This window comes from Suncus etruscus, chromosome 8 (genome assembly GCF_024139225.1).
Source record: "Suncus etruscus isolate mSunEtr1 chromosome 8, mSunEtr1.pri.cur, whole genome shotgun sequence".
NCBI classification, from domain to species: Eukaryota; Metazoa; Chordata; class Mammalia; order Eulipotyphla; family Soricidae; genus Suncus; species Suncus etruscus.
In genome coordinates, this window is record NC_064855.1 from 69,554,574 (window position 1) to 69,566,820 (window position 12,247).

Here is a 12,247-nt window from a genome sequence, read left to right on the forward strand (position 1 = left end):
GAGAAAGCCAAATGTTTTGATGCATACTCAGTTGCTCTTGACGAGGGCACAGATATAACAGACACTGCACAGCTCACAATTTATGTCCGTGATGTTGATTGCAATTTTGAATTGACAGAGGAGCTGCTCACAATAATTCCAATGCATGGCCAGACCACCGCTAATGAGATATTTCGGCATCTGTGTGATGCCATTGAGAATGCAGGTTTGCCATGGAAGAGGTTTGTTGGAATAATAACTGATGGAGCACCATCAATGACAGGGAAAAAAATGGACTGGTGGCACTTGTTCAAAAAAAAAACTTGAAGAGGAGGGTGTAAAGAAGGCCATTGCTTTTCACTGAATTATCCATCAGCAGGCCCTTTGCAGTAAATGCCTGCCATGTGACAATGTTATGTCTGTTGTAAAATGTATCAACCAAATCAGATCCAGGGGCTTAAAGCACAGGAGGTGGCGTGCTTTTTTTGAGAAAATGGAGTCAGAATATGGAGATGTGCTCTATTTCACTGAGGTACGTTGGCTCAGCGGGGAAATGTCCTGAAAAGATTTTTTGAGTTGAGAGAAGTGAAAGCCTTCATGAAGAAGAATTGGAATGCATTTTCTGAGTTGAGTGATCACAAATGGCTCATGGAATTAGCTTTTTCTTGTTGGCATCACACATAAGCTGAATGTACTAAACAAGATGTTACAAGGCCTGGGGCAGCTTATCAGTGCTGCCTATGACAACGTGAGAGCATTCTCCACAAAACTTCTGTTATAGAAATCCCTGCTCTCTCAGACAAATCTTTGCCATTTCCCAGAATGAAAGTAACTTGAGGATGCAGGCATACCATTCAGTGGTGAGAAATATGTTGATTCTATTTTTAAGCTAGAGAAGAAATTTGATCACAGATTTGCAGACTTCAAAAAGCACAGAGCCACTTTCCAAATTTTTTGTGGACCCCTTTTCCTTTGGTGTGCAACATACCCCTCCTGTGCTTCAAATGAAGCTCATTGACCTGCAATGCAACTCTGATCTTAAAGCCAAGTTCAGGGAGATTAGTGGAAAAGCAGACATGCATGGGCAATTTTTGAGAGAACTGCCCCCCAGCTTCCCTGAGCTTTCCTGAATGTTCAAGTGCACCATGTACCCTTTTGGGAGCACATATTTGTGTGAAAAGTTATTCTCCACATTGAACTTCAATAAGTCAAAGTACAGGTCTAGACTTAATGATGATCATCTTCAAGCCATACTGAGAGTCTCTACTGCTTGCTCTCTAAAGCCAAATGTAGTTCAAATTTGAGAGTAGTGCTGTCAAGTCTCTGGCAGCAAGGAATAGGCAAAAGATGCCATGTTCAGAAGAACTGTTCATGATCTTCACTCAATGTTCTATTTATGTTCAGAAGAAATAATTAAAACTGTTAATAATGACGTTTGAGGACTTATTTTTGTGAAATCCCTTATGCAGCCCCACCTCACCCGACTGCCTCCTGCGGCCCCCAGGTAAATTGAGTTTGAGACCCCTGCCCTAGGAACACAAAAATACAATACAAAAAATGCCCTCTGCACTCCTATGTTTATTGGAGTTTTGTTTGTTTGTTTGTCTTTGGGTCACACCCAGTGGTACTCAGGGGTTACTCTTGGCTCTACGTTAAGAAATTGCTCCTGGCAGGCTCGGGAACCATATGGGATGCCTGGATTTGAACTACCATTCTTTTGCATGTGAGGCAAATGCCCTACCTCTATGCTGTCTCTCTGACCCCTGAATTCCTATGTTTATTGCAGCACAATTTACAATAACCAGAATCTGGAAATAACCCATGCACTCAACAATGGATGAGTGTCTAAAGAAGCTGTGGTACATATATACAATGGAATATGCTATGCAGTTGTTAGGAAAAATAAAGTCATAAAATTTGCCTATACATGTATGGTCATGGGACTATTATGTTGAGTAAAATGAGTCAGAGGGAGAGGAACACACGGAATAATCTCGCTTATCTGTGGAATTAAAAAAAAACAAAAGACAGTAAATATTAATATTCAGAAACAGTAGAGAAGAATGCTAGGAGGATCAGCTCATGATATGAAGCTTGCCACAAAGAGTGGTGAGTGCAGCTAGAGCACTAACTACATGACAAATGCCATGAAATAGATAGTGAGGGAGAGAAGCAGAATACCTATCTGAGAGGCAGACAGGGGATTGGTGAGGAAAGAAAATGAGGGTACGTTGGTGGTGGGAAAATTGTATTGGTGAAGGGTGGTTATATTGCTATGATTGCATCACCCCAGTATGAGATAATTTTATAACATTGTAATTAAATGAAAATAAAGGAAAATATTTATATGTTTTAAAATTTAACTATCAGTAGTTTATAATGTGATCACATTTAGAAATAGTCAATTAAAGAGACCCTATAAGAAAAATGAGGGTCATTGAGTGGGCACTCCACATGATAAGGCTGGTACCTTTATAAACAAGAAAAAAATTGAAAGATGGAAATTTATATAGATATATAACATGTAGAGACACAGGAAAAGACAGTCCTTTTCAAACAAATGAGTGACTTCAGAAAATATCAATGTTGATAATACCCTTCATACTAGGAATTTTAACGCTCCAGAACTGTGCAAAAAAAGTTCTTTTTTAAGCTACCCAGTCTGTTTTTAGTTTGTTATAGCTGCCCTAGAAAGCAAATATAAATACCTGTCTCCCTTGCAACTGAGCTATAATAAATAACACATCTTTTCATTGTGTTTGTACTATTTCAAAGTAAATTGGAAACCTCTCCATGCTAGTGAGTATGACTTTCATTTTTTAGTGTCATCATAAAACATAGCGCCATTTATATACATAATGGATGCTCAGTAAAAATTTAGAACCCATCTCCAAACCTGAAAAATATATGACAAGGCTTCTTTGTCTTCATATATTTCAAGGCTTTTCAACCTCAGCACTATTCATTGCATGGAGAACTGTCTTAATTCCTTGGAACCATTTAGCAGCTCCTTAGACACGACTCATCAGAAAACCTGTATTTTCAACCAAGTTGTGACAACCAAAAATGTCTCCAGGTATTATCAAACATGCCAAGGATTAAAAGCATTCTTGGTTGATAACTGCTAATCTATTGTAATGCTTGTCTTTTCTTCTCTTTTTATTTATATGTTCTGAGTAATACCAAACCTATAAATTCCTTAAATAAGTAGGCCATAAAACCCTAAGAATATCAAGAAGTGGAACAAATTTACTTGGAAGAGAGGTACGTCTCATGCGTGCCTCAGAATATAATCTAATATACTTGGTCTAATGCATCTTCTGTAAAAAGAACAATCTTTAGAGTGGGACAGAACCAAAGAAGAGGCTAAAAATGGTAGAGTGGTTTCTGCTGAGTCAGAATCTCAGGCCTTTATTCCCAAGATTTCACTTCCTGGTCACTAGCTAGGATCAACATAGACAAGGAGTTATTTCTATCTCCAGTAGGATTGACTATTTTAAATAAATTTGTGGTTCCAAGCCATTTCTTAGTGGACAAATCCCCACATCACAAAAACCACCAGGGAAATGGCCAGTAATTAGTATGCCCGTTAACGACCTTAGGCAAAAAGGCAGAGACTGGAAGGGCTGGCGCCCCAGAACTGTGGTCTCCCCCCTTGAAACTGGCCTGTATGCTGAGACTGAGGCTGGGAAGGACCAGACAAAGTAGCCTTTTCCTTTCTAAATCACCTCCTTTTTGAAGAACCATCTCATGTTCTCAGGGTCATCCTCCCATCAAGTAGAGACAAAGAATCTTGTGAGTGTAAAAATAAAGTTACAACAAGAAACATCATAAGGTCAGTCTCTATTAGAGAGAATCTAGAAAATATGGTAAGTCCTACTTTGTGGACTAGTGTAATCCAGTCTAATATTCCATTGCCTCTATTATCTGTCACAAGGTGTAAAGCAGAAGTTGTAAATTAGCTGACTGGAACATGTTTATCAAGGCCCACTCATTCCAAATTTTAGAAATTCAGATCAACTCAGGATCAATAAGCTCTTGATTTGCTGAAGTCGTTTTCTTTGTTCTTTCTGTGAGGACTGTATAAAGTATTTGAGACACTGGTGACTTAGTGTAAGAAAAACCTTCCAATTCTGCCACTATAATTTCTAGTAGTGTTTTGATATGAATTAATAAAAAATGAGAGTATGATAAGTTATGTCTGGAGAAGAATTCTAACATAAAATTCTCCAATCTCTTCTAGAATCACTTTTTTTAAATACAAGTCCTAGTAACAGCCACAGCAGCACTTTATGTTTTCATTTCCTGGCTGATCTGCTATGTTCTTTACCCTCAAGAGGCAGAAAGGCTGAGACAAAAACTTATCCACAATTGGATTTAAAAGCAAATCCATGCTAGATTCTTATCATGGCCTCACCAGGTTTGACCTGGTCCCTGACCTACCACTTTATCCTTGAGAACAGTTGCAAGCCACCCTCTGATTTGACTAAAGGGAACCATATATCTGGAGACTGAATGAATACCAACAAACCACAGCTTTAAATGTCTAAGAGTTTCCAAAGACCTTCACATGCCCCTATTACCATTCAATTAAGCAACATGATGCACAGTTTCCTTCTTCCCCAGGAAGGTTAAGTGAGTGCAGCACTTCAGAGAAAGGAATATTAGCTACCATCAGCCATCATGCTCCGTACAACTTTCCTATTCAAGTTCCTATTTCTCTTGCCTTCTATACCATCCTCCATGCATTTGTGCAAATATGACTTTTCCTGTAAATACATCTCCACTTTTTTTCATCTTGGAGAACTCCAGAAAGACCAATTTCCAAAGCTTGCAATAGCCTTATTGTTTCTACACTAGATTATCCAGTCTGTCACATGGTCATATCCATTTCACTTAATTAATTAACAATAAATAATAAAGTAAAGTGAATGAAAACCAAGACAGGTACTTAGCACATAGTATAAACTACAAATGCCTAGAATATGACATTTTTATTTCTCATTTTCAAAAATCTGAATCAAAGCATGATATTTTCTGTCAAAAATTATATACAAAATAATTTTAAGAGAAAATACTAGAGGTCATTTGCACCAAACAACTTTATTTTTCTTTTGTACAATTCAAATTTACTTGCTCATGCAGTTACAAAATAAAATGTCTATGGAGAAAAATTCCTTTTAGTCCAAAGCAATGCTGTGATGTTTACCAAGAGTCTATAACTCAGAGTTATCTGACAAGGACAAAAAATTAGGCTGTGCTGTTTTCCATATGCTACAGGGTCTGACTGAATTGATCTTAATTTTCTAAGACAATTTTGAAAATTGAAGAAGGATAAAGTTCAATATTGCTTGAGGTAGTCATTTCTTTGATGAAAGCGTGACTAATTATTGGCGAAGAAAACTTCTCATTGAGTAAAAGAAAATAAAAGATGCAACTAGTTTGTTAATGAAGAGAATTTTATGGTCTACCTAAAAACAATAGAGGATGATGTAAATTCTAAATTATCGAAGCAGCAGTTGATACAATGCCTTGACTATTTTGAAAATGTCAACATTTAAGAGCAGTAACTGCTACAATTTTTTGGAATAATGTTTTGAACTGAATGGAATGTTTAGTAGAAGTGTGTATCCTTTTGGCCTTGATAATTATGATAATGGTGACAGTAGTACCAGTAATAATAGCAGCTATAATTTGTTTAGTTTTACTATTTATTGGTCACTCTTCTAATTATTGTTTAAATAACATTTCTTTTTTTTTTTTTTTTTTTTGGTCACACTCAGTGACACTCAAGGATTACTCCTGGCTATATACTCAGAAATCACTCCTGGTTTGGGAGACCATATGGGATGCCAGGGGATCCAACCACAGTCCGTCCTAGGCTAGTGCGTGCAAGGCAGACGCTTTACTGCTTGTGCCACCACTCTATCCCTTTCTTACCCATTTTTATAATAAGTTTGTACTTTATACTGAAATTAGATGAGTGAGTCCAAGCAAGAACTTGGCCAGAGAAAAAATAAAAACGGTTGAACAGCAGCATTAGGAGTAGCTGTGGACTGTGGGTAGTGCCTGGAATAAAAAACATGATTTTGAATTGAACTGAGGTGAGTAAGCCCAGGCTAAGGCACGGGGTGGGAGAAAAATAAATAAACAAACAAACAGACTATTGACAAACAGTGGCATGAGTGGCTGTGAGTTGTGAAAATTTGGACTAAAAAGTACCATTTTGAACTGAACTGAGGTGAGGGAGCCCAAGCAAGTATGTGGCTGCTCAGCTTCACTTTGTGGTTGTGTAGTCAAGTAGCCTCACCACAATACATAAAAAACAGCACCACATTAAAAAGGTCACAATGATAAGACAAAGCAGAATCCCACCACACCTTGTGACTAAAGATGCTAGCTCTAAAATCTCAACTAACAGCAGCCACCTATATAATCTCTCTGATCTGACTTTAGAGAGTAAATGTTAAGGCTGTCAAAGAACTCAAAGAAACCATGGAACACAGAGCCCATAAGATTCAAGGGAATATGAGAGTAAAATGAGAAAACTTCAAATGAATTAACAGGATTGAAAAATGTGGTAGGTGAAATGAAAACTTCTATGGAAAGCCTCACCAGCAGAGTAACAGCTGCTGTGGACAGAATTAGTGAGCTGGAAGATGAGCTGCCTAACACTTCCATTTAGCAGGAGAAATTGTAAAAGAGCCTTAAAACAAACTAACAGAAGATGGAAAATATCCTCAAAATAAGTGGACAACAATAGACCTCTGGGATAAATTTAACAGTAACAACATAAGATTCATTGGAAGATGGACAGAAAGAAAACTCCTATGAAGAAGCAGAAATCAAAGACATCATTGCTGAGAAATTCCTACTCCAGAAATTCATATGGAACAATAAACCTTCACAAATAGCTAAAGTAATCCTTAGGGGGAAAAAAAAGAAGATGGGAGGCATTACTTTCCCCTAAATTAAACTATATTATAAAGCAGTAGTAATTAAAACAGCATGGTACTTGAATAAAGACAGTCCCTCAGATCAATGAAATAGACTTGAATATTCTTAGACTGACCCCAGGTACATGATCAATTAATCTTTGATAAGTGGTAAATACAAAGTGAATCAAGGAAAGCCTCTATAACAAGTGATTTTGAGAAAACTGGTCAAATACATAAAGAAAAGTGAACTCAGACTTCTATTTACACCATGCACAAAAGTCAAATCAAAATGGATTAAAAACCTTGGTATCAGACCTGAAGTCATATGGTACATAGAGAAAAATGTAGGCAGAACACTCCATAACATTAGCCAAATATATTTTCTTTTATTTATTTATTTATTTTGGTTTGGTTGGGAGTCACACCTGCTGGTGCTCAAGGGCTATTCCTTGCTCTCTGTTCAGTAATCACTCCTTGCAGTCTCTGGGGATCATATGGAATGCCAGGGATTGAACCTGGGTCAGTCACTTGCAAAGCAAATGCTCCTACCCACTGGGCTATTGTTCCAGCCACTCAAAGGTGTCTTAAAAGATAAAAACACCATTGCCCAGGCAAGTGGAAGCCAAGATAAACAAATGGTACCATATTAAGATGAGAAGTTTCTGCACTTCAAATAAAACAGTGATTCAGATAAACCCAGGAGAAATTATTCACCCAATATCCATCTGATAAGGAGTTAATATCTGAGGTATACAAGGTACTGACAGAACTTAACTTAATCTAATCCCATCCAAAAATGGAGAGAAGAAATAAACAGACTTTTCCTCAAAGAAGAAATTCAGATGGCCAAAAGGCATGTTAAAAAATGCTCCACCTCAATAATCATCAGAGAGATGCAAATCAAAACAACAATGAGGTATCATCTCATACCACAGAGACTGGCACACATTACAAAGAACAAAAATAGGAAGAGATAAGTAGACAGGTGACAGATAATTATAGGTAGATAGATGATAGAGATAGATAGGTAGATAGATAGATGATAGATAGATAGATAGATAGATAGATAGATAGATAGATAGATAGATAGATAGATAGATAGATAGATAGATAGATAGATAGATAGATATAGATAAAGATAGATAGAGGATGGATAGATAGATAGATGATAGATAGATAGATAGATAGATAGATAGATAGATAGATAGATAGATAGATAGATAGATACATACATACATACATACATACATACATACATACATACATACATACCATATATCAAGTATTTCTTTTGTACCAGGCCATTGTTAGGAACAATGAAGCTGGATCCAAATCTGTGGCATCCTTGCAAGAGTCATACAATAAAACCTCTGTTAACACATCATAAAGCAGAATTGCCACAAACCACATGCTTCATTTTACTATATTCAGTCACTCAAGAGTTTTAGCAAGTGCATGTTCTCAACCTTCTAACAATTTTAGGGTCTAGTTGTAATTTAAGATTCTAACTAGGGGCCGAGTGATAGCACAGAGGTAGGGTGTTTGCCTTGCATCTAGCCAACCTGAGTTCGATTCTCATCATACTATATGGTCCCCTAAGCCTGACAGAAGTAATTCCTGAGCATAGAGCCAAAAGTAATCCCTGAGCTCCATTAGGTGTGCTCTTCTCCCCCCCCCAAAAAAACCCAACAAAATAAAAACAAACAAAAAAAATATTCTACTAAATCTCAAAATAATACCTAAAGACAATAAAAATGTGGGCCAGAAGGATTGGTCCAGTGTAGAAAGCTTGCCACAAAGAGGGGGAGCACAGTTAGGACAGAGAAAGAATCATTATGATATAACAATTGTAAATTATCACTCTGGACAGCACTGGGTGCTGAAAGAATGTAAAGTGATATGCATGTTAATCTTTCAGTAACAGTTATCACCACATTACCTAAAAAACGGATAAGGGAGAAAGAGAGAGCAAGAGAGAAAGAGAAAAAAGAGAAGTGTCTGTTATAGAAACAGACTGGGGAATGAAGAGATAATAGGGGAACTGAGGTGGTGATAATGCACACCGGTGAAGGAATAGATGGGAGTTGGAACATTATATGAGACAAACTTGTATGAGTAACACTTTTGTAACTGTGTAGCTCATGGTGATTTAATTAAAAATAGTAAAAAAAATTTTTAAGACAAAATAAATCTTTTTTATTTTTTATTTATTTATTTGTTTAATAAATCTTAATTATACATTCTTCTACAATGTACATATGATTAGGCTATAACTAAATAAATACTGGGACAGAATTTGTGACTATCAACAATTGTGCTTTATTTTTTAAATAATATCTTTATTTAAGCACCATGATTACAAACATGATTGTAGTTTGCTTTTGGTCATAAAAAGAACACCTCCCTTCACCAGTCCAACATTTCCACCACCAACTTCCCCACCTTTCTCCTCCCCCACCCTCTGCCTGTATTTGAGACAGGCATTCTAGTTCTCTCACTCATGAACAATGTCATGGTAGTTGTTAATGTAGCTATTTCCCTAACTTCACACAGCACTCTTTGTGGTGAGCTTCATATTGTGAGCTGGTCCTTCCAGTCCTCATCTCTATTATTTCTGGGCATTATTACAATAATGTCTTTATTTTTTTAAACCCATAGACGAGTTAGATTATTCTGTGTCTGTATCTCTCCCTATGACTTATTTCACTCAACATAATAATTTCCATGTCCATCCAGGTATAGGAAAATTTCAGGACTTCATCTCTCCTGACAACTGCATAGTATTCCATTGTGTATATGTAGCACAGTTTCTTTAGCCATTCATCTGTTGAAGGGCATCTTGGTTGTTTCCAAAGTCTGGCTATTGTAAATAGTGCTGCAATGAATATGAGTGTGCAGAAGTTTAAAAATAGTATGGTATGCTGAATGGTATGCTCACTAAGGGCTAAAAAAATCTGGCTGACAACCAGCCCCCAAATAGCCATATAAAGCTTACTATTCTCTAAAAAACAAAGGTTCCCAGCCTGAGAGAATTACAAGAGCACAAAACTGAAGGAAACTCCAAACAGCCTGGAAGCAGTGAACAGCAAAGCACCCTGGGCTCTTCCTTCAAGCTCTCATATGAAACTAGTGTCCTCCCAGATTCTCAAACCTTCTTCTCACTCTCCTTTCTTCTCTCCCATTTCCAGCAAAGTATAGAGATTGAAGTCTCTATAGGCTGTAATCAGTATCTTCTCCACTCTTGGCCTGCCACTCAAACCTTTGCCAGTGCCAAGTTGTTGGCAAGAGAGAGAAAATCAGTTGCACTGATGTCACTAGACATCAAAGGGCCTAATTTCATTTGAGGAAAATTTTTCTCCACTTTCTCAGAGAACCTGACTTCAAAAAGCTACAGTGTCTTGCACATACCATCACATCCTTCAGAAAAAGTCTTTTCAGTTGAGTAGGGACCATCAGAACCCCAGACCTCCTTTGCAGTTCTTTCAGGGAACTTCAGAGTTCTCTAACCCAGAAACTCCCTAAGTCAGACCACCAGGTGCATGTGGATTCTACAGTATGCAGAGCTACAGCTTTGCTCTTGCGAGTCACAATCTGAACCTCATAAGATTTCTACTGGCTGATACTGGCCAGGGTCCATTTTTGCACCCCACCCTCCTGTCACTGAAAGGGAAAGGAAGACTGAAAAAGCATCCCCTCCATTCAATTTCCTCTCTACTATTTATTTCCACACTGTCACCAAAGAGTACACTTGCCAATTACCCAATTGCCAGAGTCTGAAAAATGAAAAAAATGACTATTGTATCAGGCAAGTTGGACCAGATATCTCACTAGATATAAGAGACCATTCAGAGCAGGACTCTTGCATAAACACTCCTCCAGGAAATCCACAAAGACCCAACAGACGTCATCATTCCTTTCTAGCTAATAGGGACTCCTTCATTAGATGGACATGAACAGCATCCAATTCCTGGTGCTCAACTAGTGCTCAACTCCCTCATTGAGAGACACCTGGGAGTCTGACTATGAGGACAGGCTTAAATACTATTTTGTGATTGCATGGAAGGAGGAGCAAATATAATCTTACTAAACCCCTGAATGAACTTATGGTCAGTGCTCTATGTGAGGCACGCTGATGTCCTGGTTTGTGCTAGTATTGACCCCTAGAAGTTCAAGATATGCTGGATTACCACAAACAGTGCAGTCAGGTCAGAAGGTGACAGCGTGGTGGCTGTGAGTCAAGCTCAATCAGAAGCACAGCTACAAGGAAGGGGACTCTGGCAGCTTTCTTGCTGTGAACTGACGAGTGGCATTCACAAAACCACCATCACCAAGTTGTTATGGTCATTTTAGTAACAATTTCTGTGGTTTGTCTGAATGAGTGCTATTTTCTCCAGGAGTAACACAGTTTTCTCTCTAGATGGTGGATGAAATTGTTCTATTCTTTAAATTATCTTATTCTTATACCCCCAAACAAAATTTTGGTTACATCTCATAGATATGACTGGAGTTTCCAAGAACAAGAAGCCTATAATTCTTAAGATTTTGATCTGTATTTATAGCATCCAATGAAATGCATGAGCCTGATAATGTGTGAGTCTCTAAGAACTTTGACACTCTTTTTAAATATATTTTGCAAATGTAAGAAAGCAAGATTAGCTGATTGTGAGTCATTGGGCTGTACTATGGTAGAAAGGGAAAATGAAGTAAACACTAACCTATGCCATCCATGGAGAAGGGAACTGTTCCTGATTTCCTTAATTCTTACTTTTGTTTTGTTTTGTTGGTTTTGGGGTTATACCTGTGATGCTCAGGGTTTGCCTCTGCCTTTGTACTCAGAAATTACTCCTTGCTATGCTTGGGGGATCAAATTCAAGTCAGCCACATGCAAGGCAATTTCTCTACCCATTATACTATCTCTCAAGTCCCTTCTTACAACTTTTGATGATTTTTTTAAGCTTTTATTTTGGGCTACAAAAATATTTCTGGTAGGCTCAGGGACTATATGGTATGTCAGGGATTGAACCCAGATCATCCACATGCAAGGAAAATTCCCTACCCATTGTGCTTTTGCTCCACCCCCCTTCTTATATTTTTAATGCACTTTAATATGATAGGTGAGGTTGGAGTGGTAGTGGAGCAGGTAGGGTATTTGCCTTGCATGGGGCAGACGGGGGTTCAATCCCTGATATCTCATGGTGCCCTGAGCTCTCCAAGAGTAATTCCTGAGTAAAGAGCCAGGAAGTAACCCCGCGCACTGCCGATGTGGCCCCAAAACATATATATGTTAAATATATATATAATCTATAATATATAGATAATATAAATATATA